This window comes from Triturus cristatus, chromosome 5_1, assembly GCF_964204655.1.
Source record: "Triturus cristatus chromosome 5_1, aTriCri1.1, whole genome shotgun sequence".
Lineage (NCBI taxonomy): Eukaryota > Metazoa > Chordata > Amphibia > Caudata > Salamandridae > Triturus > Triturus cristatus.
Window position 1 is genome coordinate 571,661,592 of NC_140587.1, and position 25,296 is coordinate 571,686,887.

At 46.4% G+C, this 25,296-nt stretch overlaps 1 protein-coding gene across 2 annotated transcripts in view; it reads right to left on the reverse strand.

Annotated features, from left to right (window-relative positions):
- C5_1H8orf34 (chromosome 5_1 C8orf34 homolog) overlaps positions 1-25,296 on the reverse strand; it is a 1,018,772-nt gene that overhangs the window by 643,307 nt on the left and 350,169 nt on the right. The gene's annotated exons all lie outside the window — the stretch shown is intronic.

Genomic DNA, 25,296 nt, shown 5'->3' on the forward strand with positions numbered 1-25,296 from the left:
AAGCTGTCCCTGCCTTTTGCTGCCCCCAGCAACTGGCTCCCACTGGTTCTTACCCCCAATTTGGGTGGAAGAATCAGTGGGAAAATCAACTTAGGACGAGAATGGGTCCAACTTTGCCAACCCCACCCCTCAGATGGGGGTAGGCGAGGTGAAGTACACATCTCTGTCCCATCCATCTTGAAAGAAAGGGAACCCAGCCAATTAGAGAGAGTTTCATGCCTCCCTCCCAATGGAGGGTGGCATAATAGGGGGTGTACTCACCCCCAAGGAAGGGTCTTATTGGTCCTGACCTGCTCACCCCTGTGACGTCCCTAAAATCAGTATTTAGGGGGCACCCTGAACTTTGCATCCCTAGATTCCTGCAACCTATGAAGAAGAAGGATGGAAGAAGTCGCACAGCAGAGGAAACTGTGGAGAAAACTAACTAGTCCCCAGCCCTTCCGGCCTGCCTGCAGTTTTTGGAGATCATGCACCAAACGTCAACTGGTCCAGCAGCCAGTGAACTCCAGAACCCCTTTGGAGGACTGACTGCCTTCAAAAAGACCAGATCTCCAGTGAACAGCAGCTCTGTTCCAAAGAAACTCCAAAGGTAGACTCTGAGCCTGCTGAGGACGAAGAAACTCTACGCCTGGAACCACCACTGCACCCGTCGCCTATGGACACAGTCCAAGTTGCCTACCTGTCCCAGCAAGGTCCTCCAACGCTCCAGAATCTGAGTCCACCGTGGATTGACCCCTCCAGGACTCCCCGATGTCACTTGCAGCCTCTGCACGGAGACTTCCCACCAACCGCGAGTGGCCCCTTAAGGTGAAATCCGACCCTAAATGGCACGCCTGCATCTGGCCACGCTGCATCCTGGAGAAGAGGATATGAGGTGAACCTATGTCCCCGAGCCCTCCATCTTACCTGCCCTGCTGTTGGTTCCTCCTGGAATACTTAATGGACCAAGTCTGCAGCCAAAATCCAAAACCTGCTACCTCCATAGGATTGCATTGTGCTCCCGTGTGTTTAAACCACCACAGTAAGGGTACAATGGTAGTTCTGCTGAAGCCATGTTTTACCAGATGGCACAATAAGTGCTACGGTCCACTAGTGGCATTTAACTGACAGGCCCTGGGTACATTTTTTACCAAATTCCATGGACGTATTAGTAAGATAAAAATATCAATTAGGAACATGCCAATTTGACCATATTTAAAGGCAGAGCACAGACAATTTACCACTGGTCAGCTGGGTGAAAGTGCACAGAGTTCTAATGACAGCAAAAATATAGGGTCCAGCAAAAAGTGAAAAATACTAGGTGACCATGCAGAAAAGGCACATTTTCTCCAGGTCTCATTTCACAAAAATATTTTTAAAAGCTGCAAATTGTCTCCGGTATGTTTGCACCTTAGGATTTAGGAAGGTTTACTATTTTATATGTAGACTTATAACACTTATGGTATTCTCAACATTTCACAATACATGCAAAACCTGCATTGTGCTTTTTCGTGATCTGTTTGCCAGACTAACAATATCATAAACAACCAAGATAGTACGTGAAATGTAACAATCTGTGATTGTTTTATTAACCTACACACAATGTTGGTATGATGCCCACAGAAGCAACTTAAATTCTTTGAGGATTACCAATGTCCTAACTCTCCAGATTCAACCAGCAGAACGATGTTTATGATGGTTATGGTCTCCACATGTACCATAGTATAATCAGTGCATATATAACAAAAATGCTAAGTGCACTCTGCTGAAGGGTAAAGGGAGGTAAAAATATAACCATAGTTAACATACCACCTGTTGACTGATTGGGATCAGTGGATAAATAGGTGTGTGGCACAATCATTCCCTCTTGATGTGCTGCTCAGGAGTCATCCATAAATGTGATCCCAACAACATACAAAGGTCGACAATTATATTCTTCCTTCAACCTCAAGATCATGTCCCTATAATAGGTGTATCCTCTGATCTAGTGGGTTGGGTTGGGTCTCTGTTATTTAATTTAAATTGATATATGAGACAGACATAGTGACGTCCTTATTCATTTTTTCCAGCCTCTCGGTTCATAGGCAATGATATCGCATCCTTAGACTTTTGGGTAAGCCTTTATATCGGCATTACGGGTGTCCGGTTTCACCTTTGGTATCGGGCACGGGTCTTAGCGAGGTTCCTTCTAGATAACTCTGGCGGAATATCAACAGTCCTTTTTACTTAGTTTTTTCAGAAAAATTGTTATAGTCGGGTAAGCTTAGAAGCCCTTTCGGGTTTGTTTAACCTCACTATCATTGTCTTGCAGTGTGCACATTCCTTTCACTCCCGTTTTCTTTCTAAACCTGTTGTTTCATACCTACACGTCTTATTTAAAGACCCCACATACATTAAATCCTTAGCTCTTCACTCTTGTCGGATAAGCACAAATACATGCACTTCTCTATCTCAGTTTTGTTTCACTTTCACGATTGCGGTCCCTTCATGCTGGTAACTAAGGTCATGCATGATTGAATTCAAGTGACATTCAGCGCCGTTTTACACAATTTAGCAGACACACGGGGCCTAGTGGATTAATTTTACATTCTGAGTGCAAATCCTCATTTAGACAATTGAAATGTACCATACAGGAACTCTTATGGACGATTCTCATTTTTGTTGTAGTTCTAAACGGTGGATTAATTCAAAATCTACTTATCTTCGATTATGTCAAACCCCTGAAGAAGGGTTTAGAATAACCCAAAATGCATTGGGTCTATTTTTTAAATGAAGTTTACGTTGAAATATGGATTTTATCCTCCTTAAATCATGAACTTTGTATGGCATTATGATATTAACCCATGAGGAGGGAACTATGTTTGGATCATGCTATTTTGATTTATGTGAAATATAAGCCTTTTCTTTCATTTGCAACAATATTGTGGTTTAATTTGGTTTGCATATATTGTTCATATTGAATTGCTTTAAAACAATTGCGTAAAACCCTCTGAGACCTCAGAGTCCATAGCTGTGCATCATGTAGGTTTGGGCTATCCCAAACCTCAAGTTTTTTCTTGGGTTGGGTCTTCCCACCTTAGGCATTCAAACATGCAGATCTTTGCTAAGACACGTGACACGTGCCTTAGGAGGGGAATCAAGAAACGTGCAACCAAGTGTTTCAAAACAAATCTTACCTAAAGCCACCTTTCCAATGTGACATAATAAATCAGAGACAGGAACATAAAAAAATGTAGGCAAACCAAATGTTTTTGTATTCTACACTGGACCACCATATTCTAGAAGCCTGGTTACATGTTTTTTATAAGAAAAAGTTTACATTTTATCATCGTGTGCAGGTCCTCATGAACTAGATCTGAAACCTACGCACTGAATCCGCTTTAACTCCAGACTGACAATGTCTATGTGAACAGTCTCCCTACTGAGGGCTAGCAATCAGCACAGGTGCTAAACAAGGCGCGCAGGCACCAATGACTTTAGAAACAAAGGCAGCACAATAGTTGTCATGCTGAAGCCTTCATTTCCTGACAGAATTAAACCTCAATGCTGAAACCACAGAGAACTGTTCCCCAGTTCTTTTTACGGATATAACTGATGAGTGTTACACATTCAATAGTACCATACCAACTGATGGCACAGCAAGATTGCCGTAAAAATGGAATCTGTAATTGTTCTGTTTTAACTGTCACGATCCTGTTAATCCTCACTCATGAACATTCCAGTGAGATAGAAGGACTCTGTCCTATTACTTACCGGTGGTCTTCGTTACTCCTGGCCCCGTTGTTCTCGTCTCCTTCATTAAAAACAAGCATTTACAATGCAATAGGTCTTGCAATGACATTATTTTGAGCTATTGGCATTGGGTTTTTTTTTCCCTTCGTGGAGCATTAATCAAATGGTGTAATGCAAAATGGCAATAGCTCACTTTGTTGTATCTGCGAAATCTATTGCATTGCATTTGTACTAGTGTCAGTTTTGAACTGTGTTGGATGCCTATTGAATGTTCTTCCCAGGTATTCTAACCACTGGAAGACCAATTGTTCCTAGCGTGGGAAGCGGTGTTACACGCGGTCATGGCTGCCAGCGGCAGGAAAGCTGCGAAGCTGGGTGGCAATGGCGGAAACGCAACATTTGGAGACCTCGTTAGAGAGCAGTTCAGTTTGAGGGCAGAATGAGCCCGGGATCCCCTTCCCTCACCCCCCCTATGCTGGAGGTCCCGATGCTGTCTTCAGTTGGCACTACACATCACATGTGTTGTGCAAAGTATCGACCCCATAACTCGAAGTGCGAGTCAGAGAGGGAAACATCAACACAAGCAACCACAAATGTATGTCATCATTTAGCTCCATTATCCTAACTAAAAGTTGCTATCTGCGAATGTGGGCCACTTCTTTTTGACTGCGCGGGCCGAATTGTGACCCCAATCCAACCCAGGCGCAATCCCCTGTTGGGAATAACCAACCCGACTCCATTTAATGGGGTTTATGTTTAAATCTGGAGTAGTATCATGCGACTTGTCATTCTGCAAGCAGATCAAAACACATGGCCTTTTGCCAAGCAAAGATGAAGCAAAAATGTTGAAAATTTCCTACATCAGCAACCTTGACCCAAGCAACTCCGTCCCCTACTCCCCACCCCGCACTCTCTCCCAAATACTCACCATCAGCACTCCTGATGCTGTTAGCCCCACAGCTGCTGCACTCCAGGGTGGCCGTGTTAAAGATCTGCGAGGCGTCGTAGGTCCCCGGCTGGGTGAGGGGATACTGGTCGGGGAGGAGCAAGAGGCAGGCCACAGTGCCCCTGCATGGTGTCTGTCGGTCGGTCTGTCTGCCTGGTCTCTGTGAGCAGGGAACGTATGCGGCACCTGTGCAGGGGGGGCTCTCGTGTGAACAACCTGTGCGCCTCCCTCTTGTGTGTACCTGTGACCATGGTTACCAACTTCCAAATCTCAGGTTACAACAAAGCACCTTCTCTAGACTGCAGCACAGCCCCACCCACTGACGCCTCCCACAAATAGAGCTCAGAGCAGCACATGCAGCACAGATCGGAATGGTGTGCTTTGATTAGTGTCAATGAGGCACGAGGAAGCCGGGTCCTCGACACACTACTAACCCCATCCCGATTTAGGTTTTACAGCGACCACAACAAATCGGTGGAAGAGGGGGGGATAAACCCTGAGACAAGAAAAACTTTGGAAACAAATAAGAGACTGCGGTGCGTTTATGAAACACAATGCTATTTTGCTTTCTAAAGTCATCGTGTAATCTTGCTCTTACTTCAATAAAGAAAACAAAATTCCTGTCTTTCGTGTTGTATATGTCCTTGCAACTTTACAGATTCTACTTAGAGTCATGGATACGCTCGAATCAGAATTACTAGTAAAATGTGAATGAGAAAAGGTCCCCGGTTTAAGATTAAACAAGCGCTCGCCATTGCGGGAAGGCAGCCGATTGTTTATATTTGCATCGCGCTTTCACTTTAAGTGAAAGCGCGATGCAAAAATAAACACGCGGCTGAGTGAAACAGATGTTGAGATAAGAAATTGCTTCACAACACACGTGAAGCAGACGAGCCAGTCCGGATGGGCCGGACGAAAGGGAGAAAGGACAGTGGCCAAAAAGCATCCTTTTCAATGGGAAGCCAGCGTTTAGCATAAAAGCTGACACAACCCAATGAAAATGATGGGCGGGATTCAAGTCCCTTTCTAAAATCTGCTCTCTCACAATATGTCTCACCAAGAGAGCATCGCATGCGCTGCAACGCCAGCCGAGACTAAACAAGTGAGATTAGGGACTCCGGTAGTGCTGGTCCTTCTTTATCTGTCAGCAGCCTTTGACACCATCTCTCACAGAATTCTGTTGGATAGACTGCGAGAGATTGGTGTCACTGGAAGGGTATTAGAGTGGCTGCAGAGTTTCCTATTGGACAGATCGCAATGTGTTCAACTGGACACATTTGTCTCGCAGACCTCAGTTGTGGATAAGGGGGTTTCTCAGGGCTCTATTTTAAGCCCCACCCTGTTCAACATCTATGTGTCGTCACTGGCTACCATCATACAATCTTGTGGGTTCCAAACCATCTCCTATGCAGATGACACTCAGGTGATAATCCCCATAGAGAAGGACCCCACGGTGACCAGAGACAGATTTAGAGCTGTATGATGAAAATATCCACATGGATGAAAAACAACTATCTGCAGCTTAATTCCAACAAATCGAAGATCTTATTGTTTTGTAAAGCAGCGGATGTATGGACAGACGAGTGGTGGCCGGAGGAATTAGGATCATTCCCCCCCTAAAAAAAAAATGGGTAAAAAACCTGGGCATCTTAATGGATAATAATTTATCCATGGAAGAACAGGTTAAAACCCTATTGGGTAAATGTTTTGGACTGATACGCATGTTAAGGAAGGTCTTCCCTTGGATTCCTCTCTCCGCTAGAAGGGCTCTTATCCAGGCACTGCTAGTCAGCAGACTGGATTACAGGAATGCTCTGCTGGTGGGGTTGAGTGAAGACCTGCTTTCTAGGCTACAAGTCGTTCAAAACACGGTTGCCCGCCTAGCCTTAAACAAACCCCCTCATACGCCATCTTTGCCACTACTAAGAGATCTACATTGGCTGCCCATATGAAAGAGGGCACTTTTCAAACTTTTGTGCCTTGCTTTTAAAGCACTTTCTGGACAGGGACCTAAATACCTCTTGAAGAAGTTGGAATGGTATACTCCAACGCGATTCTTAAGGTCTAGTAGCCTAAGGCTTCTCCAAGTGCTGAGAATTAAAAAAGTTAAGATGGGGGGGTTGTGCCTTTTCCTATCTGGCTCCCAAATACTGGAATGCACTGCCTCTAGAGCTGCGTTCCTGCCCCTCGCTGACTATTTTTAAGAAGCACCTAAAAACCTGGCTATTCAACTGATAAGCTCTGCTTTCAGAAGTCTGCCTCCCATGCGCCGAGAGATCCCCTTGGGGATGATTCGTGCGCCATATAAATACAAATAATAATAATAATAATAATCTTATCTCGCCTACAGAAAAAAAGAACGCAGGAATGCTGGCACTACCCCTACCCCACCCACTGGGAGTACATAAACGTACCCTATCCCACCATTCCCCCTGAACCACCAAGCCCCAGATGAGGCCCGGCAAGTCTGGGAGGGAGGAATGTAATGAAGGGGACAAGGACAATGTGACCAGGACTAATGAAGATTACCGGTAAGTAATAGGACATTACCCCCAGGTCCATCCTGTCCCAGTCCCCTTCATTAAAAACAAGTGAGAATACCCAAGCAGCAACCGGTCATCATCACACAACAAACCACCAGGACACAGAACCAGCAGCAAACCCAGTGATTTATTGAAAATAGCACAGAAAGAAGGAAATCAGAAACCCCCAAAACAAAATTAGCATCATCCCCCAGAACATTCTGAGTGCGATAATGCCTCACAAAAGTATTAGAAAAAGCCAAGGTATCAGCCCGACAGATCTCAGACAGGGACACACCCCGGACCTCATCCCAAGAGGCCGCCATCCCCCTAGTAGAACGCCCCTGAACCCCAGCTGGAGCAGAAGAGCCAGAAAGGAAGTAGGCCAACATGATAACATGCTTCAACCAGCGACCAATGGACGAAGAAGAAACCCGGCACCCACGTGAGGAAACTCCAAAAGACACAAAAAGGGTGTCAGACTTCCTAAAAGGACCGGTGTGGTCCAAATAGATCCACAACGCCCTGCAAACACAAAGCAAATCCCAAGGAAGATCACCCACTGCCACCTGCACCGTCTCCAAAGCAGGCAGCACCAGCGAGCGGTGGAGCTGAGAAGGAACTTTTGGAACAAAGAAAGAATCCAACGGCAGGACCCCCCAATCATCCGAAAAGGATAAAAAAGGCCCCCAGTTCCCCAAGGCACCTGACCGAAGAAATGGCCACAAAAAAGACAACCTTGAAAGTCACAAATTTCATTTCCACGTCTGACAAAGTCTCAAAGGGAGAAGACAAATTTTCCCAAGGAGAACGGAAAGCCCTGATAGCAGCCCAATGAGCACGTAAAGTGGAGACAGCCGAATCCTTCTGAAACCCCTCCCAAAGAAACTGAAGGACATCAGTGTTGTACTGTGACTCTTCATTATTATTGTAGCATTGTAAGCATTCTCGCGGGCAGCATGCGCACGCGCGTGAGTGTTCTTTCCCTTACTTACTCACGCACTCAGCACTCCGCGCACGGCAGAATGTCCATGGCTATGACATTCTGTTTATCTTCAAAACATGCATCAGCGTGTAGACAGCTTGGTTCTGCGCGCAGATGCATGTTGCCTTTCAAACCAAACGAAGCTTTATTTATACTGTTCAGACTCACAGTTGGGTCAGTTGCCTCTGGATCTGTTTGCTGCCAGACCTGCTGCTGTGTGCTCCTTGTATTTACACTAAAATAAATACTTAAATGCTTTTTAAGCCTAGGATTGCCTTTCCCCTTTTTCTTAGTGGATGTGTCTCTTCACCTGGAAATCACATACCGCAATCAGGCAGGAGACAAATCAGAGGAGACAACTCCAGAGCCAGACACCAACGCTGGAAATTACCCCAATGCCGACCGTAGGATTTAAGAGTAGAAGGTCACCCGGACCTCTGAATGGCTACAGCTAAATGCTCGGGGAGACCTCGACTCCTCCACCCCTGCCTCTCAACTTCCAGACTGTCATATGAAGCTGCTGAAGGGATAACAGGGAGAGGACAGCAGGGAAGATGGGAGGAACAGGAACAGCCAAGGAGCCTGACTAGCCAACAACCGAAGAGTGGGAAACCATGATCGCCGAGGCCAAAAAGGCACCACCACCTCCAGATCCTCCAGCTACAGACAAGACAGAACCTTGGGGATCAGAGCTAGCGGAGGAAAGGCATAGAGCAGGCAATAAGGCCATAGAAGGGTCAAGGCATCCACCCCCAATCCCCCACATGATGGACCCGGGAGCAGAAGTGGGGAAGCTGAGCATTGTGCAGGGAAGCAAAGCGGTCAAGAAAGGAAAGACCAAACCTCATGCACACCAAACGAAAGGCCACTGGAGTCAGAGACATATACTGGGAGGCGAGGAAATACCGACTGAGGGCATTTGCCGCCCCATTGTCTACCCCCGTATATGAACAGCTGACAGATACAACAGGTGTCCTTCTGCCCAACAAAACAACGGACCACCACCGCATTCAAGGACCAGGACCGCAAACCCCCTTGATGCCTGAACGAACCACCACATTGCGATCCAACAACCGATCCAGGAAACCCATGAGAGCCCAGAACACAGCTGAAAAACTCTCTCCAATTCGAAGACCGCCTAGGCTCCAGAAGAGACCAACGACCCTGAAGGGATGCTGACCCCAACGTAGCCCCCACCCCATCACACTGGCATCTGTCGTAAGGACAACCGGAGGAGAGGGCTGCAGAGGCAGACCCCTGGAGAGATTGTCCAACACCGTCCATCAGTGTAAGGCAGGGAGGACAGACAGAGGCATTGGAACCAGGAGAGACAATCTGCGGGACAAAGGATCGCAATGAGACAACAGGTGGGACCAAAGTGGATGCAAATGAAACTGAGCCCAAAGTCCCATGAACACCTTTGCAGCCATAACACCCAGAAGCCGCAACCAGAGACGAACCGGGAAGGAACACCCCTCCAGAAACTGACGAGCCAGGGAACAAAAGGTCACTGACCGAGACACAGGGAGGAAAACCCGATTCAGATCGGTCCGGAAATGAGCCCCTATGAACTGCAAGTCTTGGGACGGTACCAGCTGACATTTGGGCAGATTCGGGCTGGACTGTTCCCATTGGGCACAGGGTCCCGACTGATTTGCATATGGCTGGGTCCAAACTGGAATAGCATGCTGAGCAAAAAAACAATGGATTTAGGCCCAGATCTCTGTACTGGGGTCAATGTATGACATTGTTCTTCATTCTGTCCATAAACTGTTCTTTTTGCATTTGTCACCCCAAGTGGGACGGGTATGCCCAGATGTGGGTCCCGTGCTCCCCAGTCAAGCTATCCTGGCTGATGAGGGAAACCGGTCCTAGGATGCTTATTTCCAGTCCAGGGAGGACCTGGCCTGGCAGTTCGGGCTCGACTGTTCCCATTGGGCGCAGGGTCAAGACTGATTTGCATATGGCTGTGTCCAAACTGGAATGGCATGGTGAGCAAAGAAAGAATAGATTTAGGCCCAGATCTCTGTACTGGAGTGAATGTATGACATTGTTCTCCATTCTGTCCATCAATTGCTCTTTTTGCATTTGGGCAGATTCAGCAGAAACCCACGCGCCCTCAACGCCAAACAAACCAACTCCTGATCCTTCAACAACAGATTCCAGGAAGAGCATGGATCAGCCAACCGTCTAGGTAAGGATAAAACATTACCCCCTGAAGATGGAATAAAGGCACCAAAGGAGCCACAGCCTTGGTGCATACCTTCGGTGCCGACCTCAGGCCGAAGGGCAGAACCAGAAACTGATAATGACGTCCCTGCAGACAAAACCGCAGGAACCTGCGAGAACAAGGGTGAACAGAGATATGATAATATGCATCCTGGAGATTCAGGGTCGACATGAAATGACCCAGGAGAACCAGGGGAATCAGTCGTTGGAGGTTCTCCATTTTGAAGGGTAGACGCAACACAAATTTGTTGAGCGCCTTCAAATCCAGGACTAGACGGAACCCTCCTGTCACCTTGTTCACCAGGAATCTCAGGGAGTAAACCCCCCCTCTTCAGAGGAGGAACCTCCTGCACAGACCCCTTGTCCAACAGAGCCTGGATCCCCAGACAAAGTTACGACCTCTTGGTCAGACAAGACGGCCAGGGAGTTGTGTGGACGCCAGAGTCTGGAGGAGGCTCCAAGAATTCGATGAGATAACCCAGTCTGACAATGTCCAGCACCCACAAATCGAACAGGAGTGCACCCAAGCCAGGAGAAAGTGCTGCAGCCGACCTCTGACCAAGAATCTGGTATCGGCCAGCAGAAAGTCAGGGATGCGGCTCTGCAAGTGAAGACTTAGCCTTCTTGTCCCGGCCCCTACCAGAAGAAAACCTCCCATGCCCACGAGTAAACTGACGTCTCGAGGGAGGATGGAAGAAGGACCTGGGCTTAGAAGGTGCCACCACAGAGGAAGAATGCTTAAAGGAAGATGAATGCTTCTTCTCCCTAAAAAGCTTATGCAGCTTTCTTTCCAACTCTTCACCAAACATCATGGTACCCTAAAAGGGCAACCGAAGGGCTGAGGACTTCAGTCCGTCCAGAAATGGCCAAAGCTCTCACAACGTCGAAAGAAACATCAGAGAGGAACTCCACCTGTCATCAATATATTCAAAAAGTCAAGAACAGTCCGAAGAGTCATCCATCGAACCACAAAGAGCCTTAATATCCAAAATCAGTTACTGAGCCACATAAGTCCCATAGATGCCGGCCTGCAGAGCCAGATGGGAACCAGAATAAACCTTCTGAAGGGAAGCATACACCTTCTTGTCCACGGGTTCCCTGACCACCGCATCCTCAGCCAACGAAGTACGACCTACCAGGCTAGCCACAAAAGAATCTATAGGAATTGAGTCAGGTAAATCCTTGGCCATATCTTGCAGAGGGTAGAGCTTAGCCATGAACCTGGGCAGCATGATGCTATCAGGGTCCCTCCACTCCCGTTTTAGAACCTCATGGATGTAGAGATGGACAGGAACATCAACAGCCGCGGTGCTCTGAAACTGACGAAGCAATGAGCCCCCAGAAGTACTAGTGGCCTCGTCGCAAGGAAACCCCATATTTGACTTGACATGCTTCAGCAACATATCCTTGTGTATGTACTTGCCCTTATGTTTATCACCCCCCAATCGTCCTCACAGTGAGAGGAATGAGAAAGAGGAACACGACCAGAGCTTTTGGGCCGGGGACCACCTCCCATCTCTTGCAGCATTTCTTAATCAAAGGCTTAATCCTGGCATCATCACTCTCCTTGCGCTGTTGGGAGTGCACAGTGGAGGGCCAGGAAGAAGACTCTGAAGAGGTAGAGGAGGAATAGTCCACAAGCCTGCTTTTTCTGGTATGTTTTCCCATACCCCAGGGACAGGATGCACAGGAGAAATGAGGAATCCAAGAACCCCAACCCCCTGCAGGCCAGGCACCGACACAGTGATCCTTTGGCCCACAACAGTCAGTAGCAAAAGGTAGCAAGAGCCATCAAGGGGCAGAAAGGACTCCCAGCACACGTCTGGTCAAAGGAAATCCCACAGGCTCCGAACAAGAAGAAGCGAAGACTCAGGCGAAACCAGCATCTTGGAACACCCAAAAACACATCAACAATAGCAAAGAAACCGCTATGCGTACTTACGGCAGGCCAGCCATTTCAACTGCAAGGCAGCCGACCGTTGAATCGTTCTGCAAAGCCAGACTTCTGGCTCCCACCTTTGCGGAAGTCAGTCAACTCTGACCCGGAAGCGCCCCAACACCAAAGGGCCACCGGGTCAACAGGGAATCCATTCCCATAAACGCCGTGCCCTCGACGTGCCCAGCAACCCGGGAGGTGTGGCGCAGACCCCCGTGCCTGCACAGTCCAGAAGCCAGGAAGAAGAAAGTCAGCAACCATGTGGACCCAGCATCACAGGAGGGGTCAACAGGACTCCCCCCAAGCCCGGACGGAAGGGAGTCCAGGAACCAGCATCGTCCCGGCAACCCAGCAGCAGAGAAAAGGTACAAATGCAGGAGCCACCCAGGCTCCTGCTCGTCCTTCCTACTGTCAGTAGACAGAAAAAAAAGAACAGGAGGAGGAGTTCTGGGATAGGGTATGTCTATGTACTCCCAGTGGGAGGGGTAGTGCCAGCATTCCTTCGTTCTTTTTTTCTGTCGGTGAGATAGGATTATCCCACTTGTTTTTAATGAAGGAGACGAGGACAGGTGGGACCTTTCGGTAATGCTATGTATCCCACTCTGCCTTGTTATTCTGTGGGCTTCCAGACCTGCATACACGTGCACAGGGCTAGAGAATGCACAGTCATTAGCCCTGTATGTGCTATTATCACAGCTTTGGGTAAAAAGTCTTGCAGGAAAATTAGTCTGGTGCGTCTCTCGTTTGGTGACAGAAAAGAACTGTCAGAAATCATAATTTAAAATTCTTGTGTCTTCCTGGCAAATACCAAGAAAATGGTCTCCCGGAAGTTTAGGTCAGACATTTTGCATTGGTTTTCTACACATATTGTGAAACCTCAAGCTCAATGAAACCACCATCGGTGATACTATACTGCACCCGAGGAAAGTCTATTGTGACTGTTTTTTGTTTAGAACCACTGTATCACTTTCACTGGCTATTTCACAAATATGGAAATGTTTGTAGGAATTGCCCAAACAAAGAATTCTGACAGGATTTCTCATCAACACACAAACCAATCACCCCCCTTTTCCTCCCTTCGTCTTAGGCTTGTTTTTGTTTGCTCTTCTTATGTTTTTCTTGGTGTTAAGCACTTCTGCTTGAGGTACCAGGTTAGTCTACTCATCAGGGAACACTCTCGCTTTCCTCAGGATATGTGATGTGCTGTGCTACACCTTGGCCCTTGGTATCTTTAAACTATTCGTGTCCCAATACTTTTTGTATGCATGAGGATAGTTTTTATGACGCGACCATAGTTGTTTCCCCCGAACATCCTCCTAGTGTCTTGCTTCCCTTTCAGAAGTGTAATGTACATATCTATATATATATTCACTGAAAAAACCATAGGTTTCACACATGTTATAGTTAGCTGGACATTTTACTGATAAAAAACCAATGAAATTCCCCCGTTATAGTTACTGTAGGCAACTATAACTCACGCGACCGTAATCCTCTGCTGATGCTAATACTGTATTTAGACACTTTTTTGCCCATGTCTTCTTCCATTAAATTTTAGCTATACATATATTACAAATATTTTTTTTTCATAAAGACACGTATGTCATCAGCAGAGGATTACGTCGCGTGAGTTATAGTTGCCTACAGTAACTATAACGGGGGAATTTCATTGGTTTTTTATCAGTAAAATGTCCAGCTAACTATAACATGTGTGAAACCTATGGTTTTTTCAGTGAATTTGCAAGGTTTTTTAAATGCTAATTCCTAACTATAACGTGTGTGAAACCTATGGTTTTTTCAGTGAATTTGTACAGTTTTTTAAATGCTAAGTTACTTTACGCCATTTGTGGCGTGCGCGCCCACTTAACGCAGTTCGTTCCGTGCGCGCACGGTGCGCTTCGCGCACCGCGTGCCCACGTTACGCTAGATGGGCCATGAACGCACGATGCGCTTCGCGCACCGTGCGCACATGGAGGACATATGCTGAGCATCGTTGTGACAGGTAAAATATATGTTTTGCATTTTAGGTAATAAGCCATGCACAAATGGTGCCCTGCGGGCACCATTTGCACACGGGGTGGGGAGAATGTGGATATTTTTTTTTTTTTTATTATTGATTACCGTACGCGTACGGTAAGCGTAATCGGCGAAATTAAAAAAAAAATTAAAATTGCCTTTTTTCACTTGGGGGATCGTTGGGGACACCCTCGACATGGCTAGGTGCTTGGGAGCTGTCTAAACAGCCCCTTTATATGTTTTTGCACTTTGAATTTCATCCCCCTGTCAGATTGCGAGTGAGAAAATGGCGGCCGCCGCTTCCTGGTTTCGACCGATTCGAATGTTTACTAAGATCTAAGAGCCAATCAGAATCGCGCTCGCGCACGCCACCGTACGCATACGGTAAGCATACGGTAAGCGCACCGTAAGCGCACCGTAAGCTGGCTCAGATATATATATTGATTTAAAGGCTATTTTCTCAGAATCTACTGAACAGATTTACACCAAACCTACAAAAGGCACTTCCTTAACCTGAGGACTACCTCTCTGCCAAATTTCAAGTAATTCTGTTCAGCCGTTCGGGCTGTAGCTGTGTCTAAAGGTCCTATGGAAAAATGCATGGGAAAGACGCGTTTTGGGACCCCCCTTTTATCACAGCCCCCGCTTGACGAATCCCCCCGAGACTTTCAGGGTAGGAGCGGAGCGTAGCGCCCCACCTATTTTGAAAAATTCGCGAGGATTCGTCAACCGGCGCCAAAGTTATTCAAAATAGAATGTTGCGGATTTCCTATGGAAACGTGGTCCTAACTATAACTACCTACTGGCGACCGCCAGTAGGTAATATATATATATATATATATATATATATATATATATATATACACACATATATATATACAAACACATATTATCTACTGGCGGTATAGTTATAGTTAGGACCGAGTTTCCATAGGAAATCTCAAAATTCTATTTTGAATAACTTTGGCGCCGGTTGACGAATCCTCACGAAATTTTCCAAACTAATGGGGCGCTCCGCTCCACTCCTTCCCTGAAAGTCTCGGGGGGATTCGTCAAGCGGGGGCCGAGAAAAAGGGGGGGTCCCAAAACGCGTTTTCCCTATGGATTTTTCCATAGGGACTTTAGTCGCAGCTACAGCCCGAACGGCTGAACAGAATTACGAGAAATTTGGCAGAGAGGTAGCCATAAGGTCAAAGAAGTCTGGTGTAAATCTGTTCAGTATTTCCTGAGAAAATAGCATTTAAAAGCATATCAATATCTATACGCGCGCACCGTGCGCGCACTGTGCGCGCACCCTGCCGTGCGCGAGCGCAATTCTGATTGGTTCGTTAGATGTCGGTAAACATTCGAATCGGTCGAAACCAGGAAGTGTCGGCCGCCATTTTGTCTCTCGCAGTCTGAGGGGGTGAAAAAAAAAGGTGAAGAACGTGAAAAGGGGGCAGAGTGGACAGTTCCTGACCCCCTAGCCTTGGTCAGGGGGTCACAGAATGACCCCCAAGGGAGAAAAATCAAATTTTTTTTTTTAAATTCGCCTGCTCTGTGCTCGAAGCGCACCGATCACTCACAGCGCGCGCACGGTGCGCGCACCTCGCGATTTAAAAAAAAAAACAATTCACGGTGCGCGCACGGTGAAAAACCTGAAAAAAAAATAATTATTAAATACATAACTCAGCATTTAAAAAAACGTACAAATTCACTTAAAAAACCATAGGTTTCACACACGTTATAGTTACGAATTAGCATTTAAAAAACCTTGTAAATTCACTGAAAAAACCATAGGTTTCACACATGTTATAGTTAGCTGGACATTTCACTCGTAAAAAACCAATGAAATTCCCCCGTTATAGTTACTGCAGGCAACTATAACTCACGCGACCGCAATCCTCTGCTGATGACGTCAGATATTACATCACTGATGACATATGTGTCTTTATGAAAAATAAATATTTGTAATATATGTATAGCTAAAGATTAATGGAAGAAGACATGGGTAAATAAGTGTCTAAATACAGTGATGTAATATCTGACGTCATCAGCAGAGGATTGCGGTCGCGTGAGTTATAGTTGCCTGCAGTAACTATAACGGGGGAATTTCATTGGTTTTTTACGAGTGAAATGTCCAGCTAACTATAACATGTGTGAAACCTATGGTTTTTTAAGTGAATATATATATATATATATTATTTTATACATATATATATTTTTATATGTAAATCTCAATAGAACTGGTTGGAAAAAAACTGCAAGCTCAATGGAGAATGACACTTTTTCCAACTTGGCTACTCCATAATTAAAGGACAGATAACTATTTACAGAGAGTATAGAAGGTGGCACGTAAGTGGCAGTAAATGAAAAATAAAGGCAGCTGAAACAGATCCTCCTAAAGTAAGAAACCGGCATACAGAAACAGCCATGCTCCTGCCAAAAGCCAGGGCTCCCCAGACATTCTTGGTCCGGAACCAAGACACATGCATAAATGTAAAACACTGCCCATGTGCATAAAGAGTGACAGATGGCAGAAGCATTGTGGAAACCATGCATGTCCCCCTGCCCGTTCACGAACGCGGTCATGCAGGCACACACAATGCAGGCAACCATACATGACATATTGGCAGGTCAATGAGGGAGTTCCAATCAGAAGCTTGCATTTATTTGCATAATAGGACCTTAACTAAACCAACATATGGCACACCTAAAGTACAACTTCAGGAGAATTGTACAAGAAATCATTGAACATGGTCCTCAAGACCCTCACACCCTTGCACATGATTATTGCCACAGAACTTTGAGCACATCTACAGCCCTGGCTGGGAAAGTATTTAAAGTGTTGGGTCTGAGGCTCAACTATTTTTACCTGGCGCCCACTTTAAAGTAGGAGAAACTTCTAGAGTCCTCCCCTTACAGACATGACAGGAATTACCTTACTCCCTGCCCTGGCCCCAGAATGTCTTGGGACACAAAAGACTAGTGTGAAACTATGAGAAGCTGGCCTGGTATATGTTGCTCACTAAAGTAAGTGGGCACCTTGCACCAGTCCAGACAACCCTTATGGTGATTTAAGAGGTCTCAGACAACCTTAGAAAGATATCCAATTTGTAGCTGTGGAGAGCAGCCTTCAGGCTTAGTCTTGAAGGAGTGTAAAGCAGCTTGTTTTACCAGAATGTAATCTTATAGCATAGATTAAAGGAGAGGGAAGCACACAAGGTATTTATAAAAATATGTATTTTTTATATAATACACTCTAGTATGTTCCAATATCTCCCACATGGAGATATACACAAAGCACACAATACTCTGACAAATAAATCACAGTAAATAGAACTTATATACAGCGGGCAAAGGGGGGACTGAACCATATACTAAAAAAGTGGTATAAGAACCACGACTCGAGTCAGGACATTGTCGAGAAGACGTAGAATTCCTGGGACCACAAGGAACCACCCAAGGTGAGTAGATAGGGACCCCACCGAGATCGTATGCTGTGTGAGTACACGTCCGCGTGCTTTGTGCAAGTCTATGTACAAGTCACACTTGGATCTTTAAAGATTAAGGACCCTTCCCAGTGGACCCTGAAGAAACCCAGTGGGAGACAGAAGGTTGGAGAGCCACCCCACCTATGGATACCGTGGTACCCAAGTTACCTACCCCAAGGAAGCCGGGTGCATAGGTGTGAAATGGCAACGGAAACCGCCGTCGAACCCACTGGAGGACTTCAAGAAAGTGCCACTGCTGGAAGAGGAGAAAGTGTCAGTGGGAATCCAAACATGGATTCTTGAAGAAGAGTACCTGAAAGCAGAGGAGACAGAGTCTGGGTCACTTGAGAGGCTCGGTAGACGAATGCCCACCGATGTAGGGTGGTTCAGGTTCGATGTTGAGGACCTTGACTCTGCAGCTGCGGGGACCGGGCGATGCTGAGGACAACCATGAGCCGGATACGAGCTGTCCCACAAAGGATGTCAAGTGCTGAGGGGTCGGTGTCTGGCGGGAGCACCAACAAGCCTTGGCAAAAGCAACCCATGCAGAACGTCAAGATGTTGCAGGAAGAGGACCAGCAAGGGAATATGAGACGTTATTTCGCATGCCATTACTTTGCATGCTTTTACTACGCGGTTATTACTTAGCAATAACCGTTACTACGCAAGTTTTTAGTTCGCATACCATTACAATGAAAGTGTTAATGTATGCGAACTAAAAACATCCGTAGTAATTAGAATGGCATGCAGAATAACGTATCATACTACCTTACACCTCTAAAACACTACTAATACACTAAAACACTACACTACACTTTTGAAACACCTCTACACTACCCTAAACCCTAAATCACTACTCCCTGCACGAACATACACATTCCCCTACTCCTGTCCCTACACTCATTCACTACCCAGCACAACTCCCCGACACTACACTTAACCCTAAAACACTACCCTACACTTCACTGACCCACAACACTACCCTAAATCCTATAACACTAACCCCCCAACACTACACTAAACCCTTAAACACTACCCTACACTTCACTAACCCACAACACAACCCTAAACCCTAAAACACTAACCCCCCACACTACACTAAACCCTTAAACACTACCCTAGACTTCACTAACCCACAACACTACCCTAAACCCTAAAACACTAACCCCCCACACTACACTAAACCCTTAAACACTACCCTAGACTTCACTAACCCACAACACTACCCTAAACCCTAAAACACTAACCCCAACACAGCCCCACTTACCTTCCGTCTTCCTCCATTGCAGCAGACCCTCGGAGCCGTGACGACATACAAAAAACGGAACCCACCCACTACGCATGCGTTGTAGAACACATGCAATGTAACAGCATGCGTACTAAAGGAGACGCGTTGTTACATCGCATGCGTACTAACGCTTGCGTAGTAATGGTACGCGTACTAATGGATGTTTCCCCCAGCAAGGCCCAGGAGACTCACCACAATTAGGGGAGTCAGGGCAAACCCAGAACAATCAGGGAGCCCAAAGAAGACATAGTTGACTTTCCACAGGACCCCCAGGTCGAAGACACTTGAGTCGCAGACGGACCTCGGGCAGTTTAACAAAACAACAGGCCATGGAGCACACAGTGCGATGTGGTTGAAGATCCTTGCAGGAGAAGGTGCCAGAGGGTGGGGGTACTTGGAGCCCAATGCACTTGCTGCAGAATTGCCAAGAAGCATTTGCACTTGCAAAAGAATGCGGTAAACGGGGGTTCGGGTATTGCAGCCCCCACGAAGGATTCTGACCTCAAACTGGGTGAGAGGGCAGCTCAAACCTCAATGGACATAGAAACCCATCTCCTGTGTTGTTGAATCCTTTGGAGTCAGGAGGAGCTCAGGATCAGCAGACCGTTCAGCAGTGTTGTGGTGCCTGCGAATGCAGGGGAGTGAATCCTTCACTCCAAGGGAGATTATCTTCAGGTGTCTCGGATGCTCCACCGGCCCTACACGGATCCTGTATGGTGCACAGGTACAGACGAGGCAGCAGACTGAGAGGGAGACAAAGTCAGGCCCAAATGAAGTCCAGTGAAGTCTAGAGTGCCCAGACGGACGAAGTACAGTGGTTTCAGTTCTGAATCTTTTCCACGACTAATCTAGGGACCGACACCCAGGTAAGCCCTTAAGTACCCTAAGGAAAAGGTTGAGAAGATTCAGGGGACCCTCCCAGGGGAGGGTCTGGACAGGGGGGAAGTTACTCCCATGTCCTTTGTCCAGTATCGCACCAGAGCGGGAGCCAACGGCTCCCATGACTGGTTTGAACTGGACTATGCACAGGGACACCAAATGTGCCCCTCATGCAGACTTCCAGGTGCTGGCAAGCGCACCCACCCAGCCCTAATACACTAAATCCTGTCTGGGAGGTGGTCACACATCCCTGTGACACGGTGCCTATTGTCCTGCCTTCCCCTGCTCGAGCTTGGCTCAGCAGCAGGAGGGCAGAAATGTGTCTCTGGTCGGCAGCAACCATTTTGTGCTGTCTGGGACTAGATGCGCATCGAGGTGTCCTTCGGGAAACACTGACGAATCAAGCCTCTCCGTGACTTGGACAAGCATAGTCCAAAGAACCACATTTCCCCTGAGGCACTGGGTACATGATGCCGGTGACGTCACAACGTTCAAGGAAGCAGAGTGAAAAATGCTTCCGGGGCACTAGTCGGGTGCCGTTGGTTCCTGGATTCCAGCCGAGCGAAGACAGACGTAAGGAGAACGGGTAGAGGTACACTCCTCACCATCTTCTCCTTGTTTTCTGAAAGTTAGCCCTTTGAACTTGCTCCGCTGTAAACCAAACACGCGGAAGCAAGACCCGGTTACTGTGAGCCCCGTTGGACGAGCCGTGAATCGGCTCTTGCGGGGCTACTGGAGTAGCCTCCTCTTGAGTCCCTGTCTATAGAGGGACTGAGGTAGTTTTCTTGGAACCTAGACAGCGCGCGCGGCTGCGCGGCTGCCTGCACTTTACTTATAACATTTTGTTCCCACATCTTTGCATGAGACCACCAGTTACTGCCGATATAGTGGAAATACAGCAAGTCAGCTGGATCTGGGAGTATTACATGCTGGCTGAATGACTTATGCTTGCATTGCCTTTCCAAGAAGTATTGGTTTTCTTTATGTTGCTCATTGACATTATACACCATTGGAAGTTATTGTCATTAAAAAGGCTCCAAGAATTATTGGCGCCTCCTTAAGCGTTTCTGGTGTAAGGAGTTCCTGTGGGGCTATGTAGTTCATCATACGCTGTCAGTAACTGTGCCTTCGTATTGGCTTGTTTATTTCTATCTTATACAGCAGGGGCATGTCGAGCACAACAGGAAGACAGCTGTACACCCCCTCCACTTATGTCTTCTTTTGGTATGGTTCACTTGGTTCAGGTCTCACCTTACATTAAGAAACAGTATTTAGGATATGTCTAGTAATACTATTGTTCTTTCCATAGATTCATTAGTGGCACTGTTTCGTCAGGAATACCTATCTAAGAAATCCGAACAGTTATTTTCCTTTACAGGTATTGGGGCCAAACAAAATGCTTATAGAGAGGTATACTTTTGCATAGAGGTGAAGGTATTGTGTTCTCATCATTGTTTGCTCTCGTTCCAGATCTCCCTCCCTGCTGATCTCATCCTTTCTTTCCCTCACCTGATCACTCTATTGAGTCTGTTGTTTTACTCAGACCGGGGGCTATCAGGAGGTGGACGCCATTGAGCATCGTATGTCTCCGAGGATTCAAGGCCTTGACACTAGAAGGCTGGTACCCGTAACAACGAGATCCTAACGGAGGGTTCTCCTGGTGGGTGGAATCATACCTCCCACACCGGTCACAGTGTGGGGGTATGATTCTAACATGTTTGACATCAAACACAATAAGGTGTGTTGCAGCCGTTTTCGAAATTGTCATCACATGCTCATGTAATGCCTCTCTATATTGGTATATGGCTGCTTCACTGACAACCTGGGGGAATGGACTCCATAGGCTGCAGGGGTGTCCTGCTCATGCAGGGGCACCATCTTACTTAGAACCAAGCATCCTGCCCTCAGGATTGTAAAGGCCTGCTAGAGGGGTAACTTGTAGGTTTTTTTAAGTGCAGTGACCCTTAGATATAGTAAACCTATATCTTAAGTAAGTGGTGCATGCAGCAACTTACAGAGGCTGCGATGGCAGGCCTTTGGGTCCATTTTGAATGGTCTCTAATGGGTGGCACAATACATTCTCCAGCCCATGGAAGACCTCTGGGGTATCTATGCCCTGGGTACATGGATATCATATACTAGGGACTGACAAGGGTACCCCAGTATCCAATCTGGGGTGTACCTAAGTACCAAACATAACAGTTTAGGGAGAAAACAGATAGACTGGGATCCTGATTAGCAGGATTCCAGTCAGACTAGTTAAAAACGGCATTACATCTAGCAAAAAGTGGAGGTAACCATAAGAAGCAGATCCTACTTTCCTACAGAAACCCTTTATGAATGTGCTGAGACCGTCTTTATGATGTGCAAGTGTGGTAGATGCCTATCCTGCCAACACCTATCTCCTCTCAGTCTAACTGTTTGGGAGTAATACACAAAGATGAACTGCAGGTACCCCTAGTCATGTGACCCAGGATATAAGCCGAAGGAACCAAATGGTTGAGACAAGAAAGCAGCATGACACGTAAAAGTAAAAAATGCATGAGTTTTTAAATACACTGCACTCTGCCCTATGGCCTGTTTAGGGCCGACCCTAGGGATGAATTAAATGTATTATAAATGAAAAAGCAAGGGTTAAGTCTGGCAAAAGGTTTTTTTGGCCAGGTCAAAATGGCAGTTTAAACCTGTACACACAGGCTGTAATGGCAGGCCTGAGGCATGTTCAAACGGCAACATAAGTGGGTGGTACAATCAGTGCTGCGGGTCCACTAGTAGCATTTAATTCACAGGCCCTGGGTAAATATAGTAGCACTTTCCTAGGAACTTACAAGTAAATTAAATATTTCAACTGGTTGCAAGCCAGTTTTACCATGTTTAGGGGAGAGAGCACAAGCTTTTTAGGTCGAGGACCGCCGGTCTGACGAAGGCAGAACCGGAAGTTGGAGATTTAATGACTTGGAGAAGAGGGGCTTGAACCCGCCCCTCTTCTCCCCTGTTCTCCATTGGCTGGCCTCTTCAATGCTGGCCAGCCATTGGAGAAGAGGTCCCGTCACTCCGATCAGGCCCCGTCCTTTTCGGATCGGGGGGCGTGTTTTTTGCAGAAAGTCTAATTATCTCCTCCAGCCAATGGCTGGAGGAGATAACAGCAAAACACGCCCCCGAATCCGAAAAGGACGCTGCGTTTCTCCGAGGCATTTCTGCTCTGCCTCGGAGAAAGGCGGTGGTGTCCAGCATCAGGTTCGTGCAGCTCGCAGCTTCCTCCTTGTTCATTTTCTTTTCTGTCAGTCTAATGCTTCCTTATTCTCCCTAAATTCGGACTCGGGTCTCAGTCTTACTCACTCGCTCTCTGTCCTGACTCTGAGGCCCTAAACCCCTCTCCCTCTCCCCGTTTCCGGGAGTTCGGCGCTTGCTTCCTGTTTTCCGTGCTGTGTCAGTCTGACCCCACTCCCCTCCCCTCACCCCCATGTGAACACTCGGCTCTGGAGCAATCTCAAACTCAAAGGCAGCTATCAGCAACTTTTGTTCAATCGTCACGTGACAGCCGGGGAAGGTATACAATCACAGCAGAGGACTGAGCGAGCAGAGACTGAGGCTGCAGCTGGGAGCTTTGAGCGAGAGCGAGAGAAGAGCATCCTGCTGTGAGAGCAGTGACCCGCTGTCTGCAGTGACCTGGAAACACTGTAGTGTGAACACTGGACAAGGAAGTCTGTAGTTAGCAGCCTGCAGTGACCAGAACAGTCTGCGTCGAGAGAAGGGAATCGACCTGACTGGAGAGAAAGAGACGACTGTCGACATGACCACCACACAGAGCCCCCGCTCTCACAGGTGAGTGACAATGAGCGAAAGCCAAGACGGCACTCACTCTTCACTCTCACTCTTCACTCTAAATCGGCCCTCCTTTCCCCTTCCTTCCACGCCTAACGCTTTCGTTTGTCTTTTTTTAATCACCACGCTTCTTTGTTAAATGTTTTCAAAAGTACATAAATATTGAATAACTTTCACAAAGCAGCCCGAAAAAAGATACATTATGTTCATGAATAAGATGTGCAATAACTTAAAATATGGAGAAGGGGGTGGGGGACATGAAAGAACAACATTTAGTACCATAATCACTGTTTCAAACATTGATAATGTGAATATAACGCTTTATTTTGAACTCTATATTTCTGATGTGCTGGTGTCTGTACGATGTGTTTGTGGATATTATTTGATCTCCCTGGACCTCACCCACCCTCCTCAACAAACAAAGGGGGCGCTTTCAAACTTTTCGAGTACTGATAATAGGCAGGACCACTCGAATTACGCAGCATAGGAGAACCAAATTATGAGGCACGGTTGGCTAAGTTATGCAGCAAAGAAAGGCAGTTTATGCGGCATTTTGCGGTACATTTTGTGATATTATTCGCGTACTATTTTATCATTTTTACACACGGTAACACTGACTGGGAAAACAATTCAGCTTATTAGTACCAATGTGATACCCAAAGCATGGAGAACTAATGTAAGGATGACCAGTCAACCTTTCCAGGAATATGGCTCACCATGTATTTAGTAACCTTTGATCTGTCTGAGCTAGAAACTTTTTTTTTTGTTAAAAAAAAATCTGCAGATTATGCAGCAGATGATGGCTTATGTGGCAAATGCGGCTTGCCCATAACTATGCCAAACAAGCATTTACAATGCAATGGTCTCGGCATTGGTAAAGTTAGAGCTATTGCCATTGCTCATGAAATTGTTTATGTTTTTGTTTTTAAAACATTTAAAGAAACGGCATTGTCATGAGCAATGCCAATAGCTCTAACTTTAACAATGCCGAGACCGTTGCATTGTAAATGCTTGTTAACACTGGTTAGCAGTGGTACACTGTACGGAGTCCGAATGGAGGCAAAAACAAATTCAGCAAAAACAGGAGGAGTAAGGCAAAAAGGTTGGGGGAAGACCACCCTATGGCTAGCAGGTCTATCATGGTACTATATCCCATATGTAACACGGTTTAATCATAGTGGAATAATTTGATTCACCTTGACACAATGGGCCCGATTCACAAATGTATTCTGAGATAAAACCCTGACTTTACGACTTTCGATATTCACAAAAGGCATTTAGGAGTAGTAAAGTTAGAAATCCACTCCTAAATGCCTTTTGTGAATACCGAAAGTCGTAAAATTAGGATTTTGTCTCAGTGTAGGAGCATTAAAGTTAGGAATCCTAGGTTTACTACTCCTAAATGCCTTTGGTGAATACCGAAAGTCGTAAAGTTAGGATTTTGTCTCCGATTACTTTTGTGAATCGGGCCCAATGAGAGTAATAAAAA